We start from the raw sequence: 12,843 nt of genomic DNA on the forward strand, positions 1-12,843 counted from the left end.
TATATGTAATATGAGCCGGGTACGAATCTTATTTTCATTTGTGCCGATTTAATGTTATTATTATATTCTGGTAAAATAGACTATTCTTCTTCGTTTCCTAAAGTATTAGACAATTTCATGGAAAAATAAGGGAGTAAAAAAGGAAACTACAAGGCTCGTGACTAGGATGCGTTTTGCTACCACATCCATAACCGAATTGGAATATTTTCTTTATGCCATAATTTTGGGCTCTTTTGGGCACCAATGCCCAAAAATTATTATTTTATTATTACTTATTATTTTGGTCAAAACCCGAATTTTACCAGCACCAGCCAGCACCTCCACTAGATTAAATTTGAAAAATTAAAGAAATCAAACGCGCCACAATTTTGGGCTTTTTAAAAATGTAAAAATTAATTTTCAATAATAATCCCTATCCAGACTTTAGAAAATAACCCGCCTCCCTCAGAAAATTTTGGTCGATTGTAGCGCTTTCTTCCACCCAGACAGGCAAAATGTGTGAAACGTGGATTTTCGAATGTTTGTCAGTGAAAAAATAACTAGTCCTTAAACATTCACACTATTTAAAGTCATGCCCCCTCTCGTAATTGACAAGTTTGGACCTCTGTAGCGTCTTCAGGCAACCGTTAAGAACGTGGTACAAGTGTATTTTTAAGTTTTTAAGTTATAAATTCACCCTCCCAAAAAATGGTCAATTTTGGACGCCGGTAGCGCCATCTGATAAGTGCATTTGCGAATTTTTTTCTGTTAAAATAACTGTTCCTCAAACAGTCAGTCAGTTGAAAATCATGCATCGTCCACAAAACAAAAATAGACATTTTAGAGGAGTGGGCGCCATCTTGCAATTGGGCAAAACGTGTGGCTAGCTTTTTCTTTTCGATTGCTTTCCAGTGAAATTGACTGGTCATATAACAGCTAGAGGTAGAAAATTATTCAAAAGTCATCTGTTTTCTAACAACTATAATTGCCAACATAAATATGCTGTAACTGGAGAGGAGTTGCAAGACTGGCACTGCTTCACATTGAAAAACATTATTTTGGAAACATCGAATTTTTACATTTTCCTCAGAAACAACAAAAGTACCAAAAAAAGGTTAAGATAAAAGTTTATATATTTAGAAAAGTTCTACAAAAACAGCGTCTACTCTAAAATTGAGAGGCGTCCTTTTTTATACTAGGTTTGTTAAAAAAAATGTGACTTAAAAATTTCGCAGGCTATGTACATTCGATTTTCGATTTTTTTGTTTTATTATGTTGGTACACGTGTCCCCAATATATGTTGACATTAGCAGCCATTTTACATGTTTAGTTTGCTTTTTACAAATAAAAAGTTGAGACATGTTTTGGAGTGCTTGGCGATTTTTTGCTATCGAAAAAATGGATCAAATAATTTGTCTTAAATTTTGTGTGAAAGCTAAAATTAAGCGTTCCAAGCACAACCGATGAAAACGTTGCCATAACCATGCCGTAGCCACCGTATTCACCGGACATTGCCACCTGCAACTTTTTCCTGTTCCCAAAACTGAAAAGACCCATGAAAGGACGAGGTTTTTCCACGATTGAGGAGATAAAGACCGCATCACTGGAAGAGCTCAAGGCCATACCAAAAAGTGCATATCAGAAGTGCTTTGAGGATTGGAAAAAGCACTAAAACTAGTGTATTATATCTGAGGGGGGTTTCTTTGAAGGGTACGCAATAGATATTGATAAATAAATAAATATTCTTCAATAAAAATAAGAAGACACCTTTTTTTAACAAACCTCGTATTAGCAGAAACTTTTTAAAAATATTAAAAAATATAAGAAGGTGGGGTTTCTGAAAATCTTCTTTACATGTTTCCAAATTCAATGAAAAGAATGAAGATTTTCTGGAAAGCCCCGCCTTTTTTATTTTTTCTTATATGTTGTTTACATTTTCTGCTTATATAAGAAAGGTATCGTATTAGTTCTACACGGGCTTAGCCATTTTTGAGCCCAGGGAAACAATCTTTTCTCAAATAGGATTTTTTATTTTTTTTCTTAAACGATGATCAGATCTGCTCACAATAATTCTTAAAAGACACTAATTTTAAAAATAAAACCGCTATATTGTCATTTTTTTTTAAATTTTGAATATTTTCAGCATCAATTCAAAAAGCAAGAATTCCCACGTAGAATACAAAAAAATGGAATCCTAAATGCCTACGCTCATTCGGAAAATACTGCATTTAAAAAAAACTTCCGGTCAATTTTTGAGAATTCGCAGGAACATTCGAATGATTTTAGCAATTAAAAAATTCTTTTTTTTTCAATAAACTGTAAAATGTTTATAATCATGTCCTTGCCTTAAAATATAATAAGAACAATTAGCTTATTTTCATTGTAAAAAATAGTTTTTTTCTAGCTGTTGAGTTTACAGTGTAATCAAAGAGTATTCCCGATTGATTCGTCATAAAAAATAACCATTTCTCTTGTTATAAACAAATGAAATTAACAAAATCCGATATTTACACTTTGACGTAGAATTTTTTGTTTCCAGCGTATCTAATTCAAATTTCTTTAGAGAATTTACCCAACTGCGAATCTTTCTTATGCACTAATATCTAGTATTTATATACAGTTAGTAATACAGATTATAGTATATCAAGGAACGTGTCCGATTATATATTATGATCCCAAAATATAAATCGTTATGTTATAAGCAAGTTCAAGTTTTTAAAACTAGTTTCAGTGTACGTTATTAAGTACTGCATGCCTGTTAGATGCAACTGGATATGAGCTTACCAGTAAATTGTTTTATTTCAGGCTTCGGGTATCAAGTAATTTATGATCGGACACCTTAATCTCTATGTTAGCTGAAGAAATAAATTTTGCGGCAAAAAATGAATACATTTTCTTACAACTAATTTCTTATGCAAATAAAAGATAATAATTCATGATGAATATTCGCAGGTAAGTTTTGGGATCATAATTTATAATCGGACAAGTTCTTTGATATACTGTAATCTATATATCGATGGGTTCTACGAAGAATAGGCTATCTTTTCGTTACCGTTAAGAATTAGGCTAACTTCATTTTGTATGCAATTTAGTAAACACGTAGAAGTGTTAAAGTAAATAATTTTTTTGTTTAATTTCTTGTTTTGAAAGTTATAGGAGCTTAAATTACATTATAAACTGTCACACACAATGTTGTAGTTTTGAATTCGTAGGAAATGTTTCGAAAAATAATAGGTTACTTATTGATCCTGAAAACCTAGCCAAATGGAGATAGCCTATTTCTTAACGGTAACAAAAAGATAGCCTATTCTTCATAGAAGACGTCGATATATTAGCTGTAAGAAAATAATCGCTATTAGTGCACAAGAAATATCCGCAGCTCTTCATAACAATAGCAGTTGTTATTTTGAGATGATGAATTAATCGAGAAGTATATTTGCTATACTGTAAACTACATAGGCCGCGAAAAACGATTTCTTTCTACAAAAATAAAGGATTTTTTGGTTTATTGTTTATAAAATTTTATTGGTTTCTAACAATGCTAATTGTTTTTGTTGATAAATTTTAAGGAGCGCACGTAATTAAAAAAACCTTGTAAATCTAGAAAGCTCAGTGGTACAGATATAAGGGTTATAAAATATGCAATTTATTATTGTGTTATAAATATCGTTATAATAATAGTAATTATTAACTTTTAATTAGTTTTTGAATAATATTGATACTTCACTGCCAATTTATCGTACTACCAGAGAAAAAATTGCTTTTTATCGTCATACATGTAAGTTTTATAATAGTGAACTTAAATTGTAATTATTTGATCAATTATTTATTTTTATTCAAGATCGAAAATAAATCTATTTTTTCACGTATGAATTTATGCAAAACATGATTTGTTTTAATGTGCAGAGTCTGTTCATGAATATTTTAAGAGTTCTTTTAATTAAATACAAATAATTTGACGTCAGTTTTTTGAAGGCATTTTAAAACAATTTATGTAAAAGAATGTATTGAATATTAGCAATTTTGGAAATGCATAGAAAATTTATTTGGATTGTTCTTTTCCTATTTGGAAAATGTAATAATCTAGATAGATTGGTTCAAAATTACCCACAAAAAATTGTTTGTGTTCTTTAAGTATCCCTGCATTGATTTAAGGCGATATGGATTATATGAAATTCACTGGTACAGACGGGTTCCCATATAAAAACGGCCCCCAATCCAAATGAGCTTTCGTATCAACTAGGGTTAAAGCGTAGGCTTTGGACCCACTCCGTCGGCTTGCGGGTACGATTCCCATCTCGCACTCTGGAAGAGCCTCGGCGGCCAATGCGGTGAACACTAGCCTAGCAAGGTAGTTGTTCATCTTCGGAGAGTCGTGGGACGGGTACCTCTAAAGAAAATGGTTTCCTCTAAGTACTTAAAGCTGTTGCTCTTGGTGGTTCGGAACCCACCTGAAACTGTAGGTCCCCCTTCCACGACCAAGTAAGTTTGTGGGGAATGTGTAAAGGAATAAAGAAGGTGCAAAAAAAAATGTAAACCCTTAGGGGACGCATTAAAAGCTTCCATTCCAAGCGAATTTCGTTTTCGAAATTTTTAGCTTAACTAATCATCGGAAAAATCTGTAAAATGTACAGTAATTTTTGTTATCAAGAGATATCTCCGTGAATTTTTCGCAATTTTTTTTGTCGATTCCCTTTCACAATTTTGTTATAAAAAAGACCCATGAGGAAAGGTGAGTTTTTCGTCATTAAAGAGTCTCCCAAAGACGCATATATCCCTTTTTTTAGATTAAAAAAAAATGTAGACTATATTTAAAAATTTTGCATTAAAATTCACTGAAACCTTAACATCAGGGTCGTGTCGAAATGTTGCGCAACATGACGCAGTTACAGTTAAGACGACGGGCTCATTCCATCAACAGCTGCCGCTGCGGTGTAATTCTTGTAACGCCCAAATTGAAATCGCTACAATTAAAAATGTAGTGGCACTTTTTTTCTTGTTGTTTGCCCATTAGGCCTTTTTCGCATGGATGGGTGGATGGGTGGATGAATAAATGGATGGATGGATGGATAAATAAATTTATGAATGTATCGGTGGATGGATGGATTTTTAGATTATCTTTTGATATATTTATTTTATGTTTGTAATCTGATCATTTGCCTTTGTTTCAAATTCTCGATGGACCCGTTTTAGCTTTTGTTATGCAGTCCTTCTTTGGTGTTTCTTTTTCCTCTCCTCAATTCTCTTCTTCCTCAATTTGCGAAAGTTTATGGATGGGGGCATGGGACGTTTAGTTGCGGTCATTTGGTCGCGGAACGTTTAGATGCCAAAGCATTTAGCCGTTGAACATTAAGCCGTTACGCAGTGTAGGCGCGGTATGCTAAGCCGCCAGGTCGGCAAAACGGTTTAAGATCGAATAAATTTAATAAAAAAGGGCACATGAGGGGGGCTCAACCATCGTCCCCTCTTTTGAGATCCAATACACGCGAGTGGTGGACTAGGCCAGCGAAGTCGCTATCAGTGATCTCCCCGAAAAATGATTGAAATGGAAGAAGTTGTTGTGCGCTTCCTCAGGCTTGAATTTTAGTGCATGTATTGCAAAAAAAAAGCTTTTCTTCTACAATTATGAACTGTTTAATGTAATATTTTAACCGCATAATATAAAGGGCTGAATACAAAATCAAACAGAGTTTTTTCGAAAAATGCTCTTGTTGCTTTTTTTCAATTATTTGAAAATATGGAGCATTTTATGCGCCTGGGAAGGAGAAAACCGCCACCGTGAGAGTAGCCATGATTAACCAAATATGGGCGCGGCCCATTTCTGAATGAACCAATGGGGGCTCCAGAATTTTATTTTTTAGACGATATTAGAAACCCAGGATGAAGACTGAGTGCCTATGATGCCTCATTCGATGCTTCTATTGTTAGAGAATTGGAGCTGGTTATGAGGAATTAAAAAATAATAAAATTTTAATGAATGTAATTTTAATATGCTGCATTAGGTTCATTATATAACGACGAGACGATTAAAAAAATATAGAAGAAAAGTGGTTAATCCGTTCAGTTTCTGTTGAGAGTTTTTGTAATTTTGCATTCACATTAACATCAAACCCAGTATTGACAATATTGACCACAAAATGTCGAAGTGTAAATTCAGAAAAAATACTCGGTTGTCGCAAACCAGATTGCGTTTTGAATGAAAAATACCCGGATAACAGCGCCTAACAAAAACAATAATAAAAAGTTTGTATCATAAGTTTCGCGCTTCTGGTTATGTGGGCGATTGGTTGTGTGCCTATAAACGTCGCCCAAAGCGTTCGAACGAGAATTTTTGAGATTATCGTGTTTTTCGTCAAGCGCTATTCTCCGGGCATTTTTCTTTTAAAACGTATGTTGGGTTACCACAACTGTTGCGACATCTAGGAAAAAATTGATGAAGCATTGAAATAGGAGAGTTCATCTCGGGACGCCTTGTAAATGTAGGTGGCTAATTGGAGTCTCTTCTTTATGATACTCTTGAGAGTTCCAGAAAATGATTTTCAGAATATTGTTATTAAACGTAGGCATTTTCAATAGTAAGTGATAGAATTTTGTTTATAATCTCGGCAGTTGAGATAAGAGATTCCGCCGTGCTCATTTTATTCCCCATTATGTCGGGGGTTAAGGTTGTGGCACCTTTTATAATGTGCTTGCTTGATTAGTAGGGATTCACATTTAGAGGGTGTAAGCTTTGTAATTTGAAGGTTCTGTCTTTTTGTTGGTTGTTGTTTAATTTTGTATTTAGTCTCGCAAGTTTTATTTTTAGACGTTCCTGCTTTAACACGGAGTTCTCTGCTGTGGTGTGGGTCTGGCGGAAGCTGAAAGTTCTTTTGTAATACCTGGAGTTTTAGTATTTTCCGTTGGTTTTTTATAGGCTTTCTCAAAGGCAGAGCATTCTCTATAGTTTGCTGGGTGCTTTTCAGCACAGTGTTAGCGCAAGTGGCCGGTGCCTGTAAATCCTTTTTGCAGCTGGCGCTGCTATTTGAAGCCCCACGTTTGACACAGCTTGGAGTAACATGTCACATGGCAGAAACATGATGAAATCTCAAGCAATTGGAGGACTGATAAGTTTCTTTAGACTTAACATACGGCTCCACTTTTATTTTGATAAAAGAAAGTGACTGCAGCTTGAGCAAAGTTTTTGCCTGTGGTGTATTATGTACAGTTATGAAAAACATGGGTATAGGTATTTTATTTTATCAGTTTCTCATGCAAGAAACTGAAATAATTGCATATTCTTCTTCCTTGGGGTCAGCCAGTAATACAAGTAATACTGAAATTCTTGTTTCTCTAGATTTCTGATAATAGTGGTAGTCCTCTATGTGGGAAAACTGAACATAATATACATCTGACCCAATATTATAGACTATGGGTTTGTAATTAGTAGAGTTTTTTTTAATATTGTGAAGCACTGTGTACGGATGGTTTATTTCGTCTATAATCACGTGAATTGGAGCTATTTTCCAGGCACAGCAGATGTTTCTGCTGTAGCTGTAATTTTACGTTGAGGGTTGTCGATCGCTGTGAACCTATTTGATAGTGGTATGCTTACCATTGATGTTCTTCACGACTTACTGCTTCCTTTGAGGGGGGTAGCCCTTTCCTGGTCACTGCAGGTACTGACGGAGGCGTCATCGGGCTGCTTGGCGAGCTTTCGCTTCTTGCTGCTGCAGGTGGCGACGGAAAAGTTGCTGATATTAATCAATTTGATGCGTCTGATAGAACAAAATTTATCAATGTCTCATGAGCATCAATCAATCTAACAATTCCTATTCTAAATTGTAGAAAAATCATTCGGTCTGTATTACGGTTAAGGTAAAATGAAAACAAATTAGAGCTATCGCATCAACTCAATTTATTTTTAGACAAATTTAAACTTCGACGACGTTTCGGCATAACTGCGTGCCTTTTTCGGAGTATCTAAATCAATAATTCTAATAAGCTGATGCATAATAAAAATAAATATAAATGGTTAAAAAATGATTATTTATGAGTAAAATATTTAAATAATAATACCTTAGTTTAAAACAATTTGTGTGCGAAATAACAATCATTCCAATTTTAGAGTCGATAAGGAACAGAAGGAATGATTTTTCTACAATTTATTATATATATTGTCGGTCGAAGATTGGTCTGATTTGGTGTTTCCAAATCTTTACATCAACTCCTTTCTAATGATCTGAATCAATCGATCGATCTGAATAATTATCTTAGCGAGTCAATAAATATGTATGTATGTAGAGAGTTGTTCCCGCGTGGGTGAGGCACCGGGATAGTATGTGTTTTAGGTATTCAGCGTGTGCGTGAAACGCTCCGTACGTAAAGCTGGGAACTTGTTGACATAAAGTACAGTCGCGGTATACGAAGGTAGATATTATACCGTTCTGGCACAAAAAATGAAACCCTCCGTACCTGGATTAAGTCCTGATGATTTAAAAGCAAAAGTTTGTTTTATGTTATCTCGCACCAACTTATCATTGGCCGCTGATCGCGGAGTGGGGCATGCCTTACCAGTACTGGTCGTTGAGGACAGATCGGGACCACTTATAAGATTTAAATAATTCAGTGTCTCATTATGATTGAACGAGATGGAAGACATTTTTTCCAAAAGAGATTAAAATTATGTAAATTAAGAAGCCAAAATAGTATTATGTAAAACATACATAATTTTCAACTTATAATATTTCATAAATCTTTCTATAAATTATATTTACCTAAGTAAATGCTCTTAATTTATTTTGATTTTCGGGGGTTCTCAGGGCTGTCGTGAGTAAATTCCAAGGCCACAATGTTCGGAAGCCTTATGAAGGAACATAAACAAAATACAATAAATCAAAAAGGACTAACGAATTCATTTCTTTCTGGATAAATTAGTTCGCTTAGTGTCTCTTGCTTGGATTCTAAAATAAAATTATTAGAATTGGCTTTATTTTTACTCGTCAAAAGAAAGTTAAAATTAAGAATACTTATTTTGTTAAAATGTGTAGAAAATACATTTGTGTTATCTTCATCCAAAAACTCTTATGAGCCACAATGCGGGCCAGCTAACACTGCAGAAAGAAAGAATATCCTCCGAAATATTTAGCAAACGAATCTTGGGCGAGCCAGGAGACGGGCGAAATCAATCTCAAGAAAAGCTTATGATTTAATTATTAAAAACCTAGGTACAATTGGTGACTGAAAGTAAGAGAAAGCAAGTCTTACTCTCATTCACAGAACTTTATGAGCCACAATGCGGGCAAACCAACATTGACGAAACAGAGGTTATGATGAATTCTGATAGCTTTAAATGATTTGCATCTGAATCCTTGGTGAGCCAAGTGACGGGCGAAACAATCACAAAGAAAGACTCCAATTCAATTGTAAAACACCTAGTTACTGTTCTTCTGTTTCAAAAATTAAATATAAAATTTTAAAGCTCCAAGAAGGTTTCCATGCTTAATTATTAACCACTATTAAAACGCTAAATTCACTACACCTTACTCTTCCTTTAAAAGTGGAATTTAATCGTTCAGTTGTGACAGGTAACTGTAGATCTATTGAGCGTAAACGTTGAACGACCTGGTGATAACAAGCGTCGAAGCTGGAGTGTCGAACTTAGTGGGAGTCGTCTTCCGTTGGACTGGCTCTCTATGCCAATTAAGTACGATATGCCATGATTAGCTGGATGTACCTGTTCTGTTCGATAGCAAGGGGTCTTTTTGCCATTCGTTTTCGTGCAATATTCGCAGCGCGAAGTAATTTCTTAACGTATGCCATTACCCGCCCAATGCTAGAATTTTTGTATGCACTGAAAAGGTTAGTATATTCAAACCTGGCACACTGTACGATAAACCTACACCCTGCAATAATCCCCCACCCCCAATGAATAAAAGTTTCACACAGTAGAAAATTAATTTATTTAAAATAATTATTTTTGGAGCTGTCAGGAGAGGGGAGAGAAAATTTTTTTTAAGTTATGGCATAAAAACCCATGATAATCTACAATACTGCTCCGAATGATTAAATTTTTAGCATAGCGAAAGTTGGTTTATTTTAAAGCCATTATGTTGAAAAATTGGTTTGAGATAAAAAAAAGTAGTTGAGCACGCTATGCTGTAATTGGCTGGTTCCTATCGAGCTTTATTCAATAGGAAGGGTTCCTTCTGCCGTTCGTTTTCTGCGGTACTCGCAGTGCGCAGTGTCTTTCCAAAGGGTGTATTACCCGTGTAAGGCTAGAATTTTCGTGTACTCTGAAAAGATTGGCATGTTCAAATCTGATACACTGTAGGATAAAGTTGCAAGCTACAAACTTCACTGTAAATCACAGAAATATTCTACACGGGAAAAAATTTGCAATAAATCAAGTTGACTGAATTAGTTGGCTGATTCTACTTGCAAGAAGCCAGTATTTTTGTTACAATCGACCGATTTTTTTGAATGAAGAAAATAATAGAATCAGAACTACTAATTTAATCAAGAATATATTTACTCCAAGAAAATAGCTATTGAATTCATTTGTTCCATTATACATATTTGCGTAAAGTTTAATAAAATATTGAATTAAAAATGTTATATTCTCATGATAATTAGCTAAAACTTTAACTAAATGTTTCTTGATCCAAGTAGACTCATATAGAAATGTTGACTATTATTTTGATAGAACGATGCTTGCATATTTTCCTTCAAATAATTAATAATTTGAAACGAATGTCAGTTGTACTTCAAAGATGCCTATGTTATCAAGATAGAACAACATCAATTTTGTGAACATATTCTTCTCTAGTATCCCGATATAAGCAGTTTTTTATTTCTATAAACGGATGCCAGCCACGCGGCACTTGGTGCTGTTCTTAATTAATTCCACTGTAAAACGAGGTCTTCCCGTTTCTGGGAAAAATGGTTAAAATTGCCCGCCAAACCGAGAGCCGAACGATTTAAAAAAACCATAAAGGGGTAAAATTGGATGATGGAACCGGAAACTTTTATCCTCCAGGATACAATGTCCCTAGAGCTCGAAGCACCAATACCAGGCTCAGGATCAATAACCATACGTCAGTCAAGAGGAAGAAGCCAGTGATCTTACTAAAGTCTGATCAGAGAAATTATTCTCTTCCTCATGTAAAAACGCGTTAGATTTAAGCTATTTACTACCGCAGGCAAATAATATAACCTATAAGCAAATAGGAGTATTAATAACTAATAAGAAACCATTATAAAAAAATATTATGAGTATATTCTTAAAAGAGGATACAAGAAAACAATAATCTAAGCCAAAAGAAATTAGTACATGCATATTAAAAGCGATCCAAGAATGACAGCTTTCTGTATCCATCTCGCAATGCCTTGGCATATTTTTGGCACGCTGATATGGCTTTAAGGTTACGAACCACTAATAATTTCGCACCTCTGAGAGCACTGATCAGTAGGACAATTACTTTAACCGAATATTTTGGGTACAGTCGTTGTAGCTCCCTTTTAAAATCTTGATACATCTCTTTGTCCTTCTCCTGAGCAGTGATGTTATAGTCGGCCGGAACCGAGAATCCGATCACGAATATAGTTCGTTTCTCGAAGTTTTGGAGAACGATGTCAGGCATCGAGCGTGCAACGGAAACGGCTGCCAAAAATTGTGTTTCCAGAAAATTTGGCACTTCTCGTTTTGGACGAAATTTTCCAAATGTCCTGACCTGCCCTGCGTTCGGCAAGGCAGGGTCGCGGCCAACGCCATACGAGCGACAAATATGGTTATAAAGCACTCAGGCCACATTATGTATGTAGAGAGTTGTTCCCGCGTGGGTAAGGCACCGGGATAGCATGTGTTTTAGGTATTCAGCGTGTGCGTGAAACACTCCGTATTAAGCAATATGAGGAAAGTTAACAAAAATTTTTTTAAAAATATATACACATATTTTTACTCATACGTAGACTTATTTAATTACTTACCGCATGCTTAAGGAAGAAGCTATGTCTTATATTAAAAAAAAATCTGTTACGTACTAAAAAAGAGTTTGCATGCTAGATGTCCCATTGGAGACATCTGCCATAAGCTAATGGCACCTAAAAAACGTTCATACATGTCATCTCATTACATGTATTGTGCAAATGCGTCCGTCAGTAAAATATGTAAAACTCAAAACCAAATCCAGTTTACCCTTTCTAATTCTCATGTACAAACACATTTTAAGCCTATGGTGTAGATTAAATGTTGCATGCAAATCGTCCAAGATCTTTCAAAACAATCTTGCACTACCACCAAAGTAGTAAGTCCCACACCAGACTCAGAAATCTTCCATTTGAAGGTCGCCTGCATCCTATTCCAAGAAGAGAAGCGTTTTTCTTTTCAACAATCTTATGAAACCTCAACAAAATCCCATACTTCACCTTCCAAATGCCTCCCTATCCATAAATTCATAGAATACTCTGAGGATAATATTCGTTTCTGTAAACATAAACTTCCCTTTCGTAAAGGTAAATCGCGTTCGGGTTTCGTTGTGTGGTACTTTCGTTCAAAACATTGCCCACTCTATTAGATAGATCTTGAGGGTTAAATTCGCGTTCATTTATATTCAAATGCATAGTTCTATCAAAATCCAACTTCTGGGTCATTGATTATGGGTTCGGTATCGATTTCTTCCGAAATCTTTTTAGTATATATATTTTTGTCGGTCTTTGCGAAATTTTAAAAAATTCTTATTTAAAAAAAAAGTTACGGTCATATAAATTTCGATTACCAACAATAAATCACAAATTTGTGCAAAATTAATTTCTTTCTCATTGATTATAATTCTTTAAAATGACTTGCATGTTAGTGGCGGTAGTGAGAAAGTGTGCTGTGACAGGCGG

At 34.9% G+C, this 12,843-nt stretch overlaps 1 protein-coding gene across 6 annotated transcripts in view; it reads left to right on the forward strand.

The window, feature by feature from the left end:
* LOC117171963 (cyclin-dependent kinases regulatory subunit-like) overlaps nt 1-12,843 on the forward strand; it is a 120,209-nt gene that overhangs the window by 47,167 nt on the left and 60,199 nt on the right. The gene's annotated exons all lie outside the window — the stretch shown is intronic.

The sequence above is a fragment of the Belonocnema kinseyi genome, chromosome 4, assembly GCF_010883055.1.
Source record: "Belonocnema kinseyi isolate 2016_QV_RU_SX_M_011 chromosome 4, B_treatae_v1, whole genome shotgun sequence".
NCBI classification, from domain to species: Eukaryota; Metazoa; Arthropoda; class Insecta; order Hymenoptera; family Cynipidae; genus Belonocnema; species Belonocnema kinseyi.